The following is a 673-nucleotide window of genomic DNA, read 5'->3' as shown; positions in this document are numbered from 1 at the left end:
TAATTGTATTATTGACAGGGAAAGATGCTCATGATATATCACTAAAGAAAAAAAAACTGGTTGTAAATACAAATTTAGACTTTTTAAAAGAGTTTTTACTATTATTATTATTGCCTTAAGGGGCATGTGCTCAACAGAGAGAGAGACACGCAGTGAGAGGAAAAGTGAGAAATCGCCCCCCACAGGGGATGACCACACCACAATCCTTTCTCCTCCAATCTCCTCCCAGGATCTTGGGCATGTACGTACATGTGCCCAGTGTGATTTTCAAATCACCGGGTCTAGAACTCAAACCACCAATTGTGGCCATGTGGGAGTCCACCAGTGTGAGTTTTAAGTCACCAGTCTGGGACTTGAACCACAGTTGGCCATGTAGGAATCCAACATAACTGATATGCCATCTGCTGATCCCCAAAACTGGATTTTTTTGGGGGGGATTTTTGCTATAGGGAGCGTGTGCTCACTGGAGAGACAGAGAGACAGAAAGCTAGAAATCACCCCCAGGGGAATGGCCACACCACAATCCTTTCTCTTCCATTCTCCTCTCGGGATTTTGGGCATGTAGGCATATATGCCTGGAGTGAGTTTTAAGTCTCTGGGACCGGGACTAGAACCATGATTGACTTGATGGGAGTCCAGCAACGTAACCATTATGCCATCCACTGGTCCCATG

The sequence above is a fragment of the Tupaia chinensis genome, unplaced genomic scaffold (assembly GCF_000334495.1).
Source record: "Tupaia chinensis unplaced genomic scaffold, TupChi_1.0 Scaffold000683_1, whole genome shotgun sequence".
NCBI classification, from domain to species: domain Eukaryota; kingdom Metazoa; phylum Chordata; class Mammalia; order Scandentia; family Tupaiidae; genus Tupaia; species Tupaia belangeri.
Note: the sequence above shows the minus strand (reverse complement) of the source record.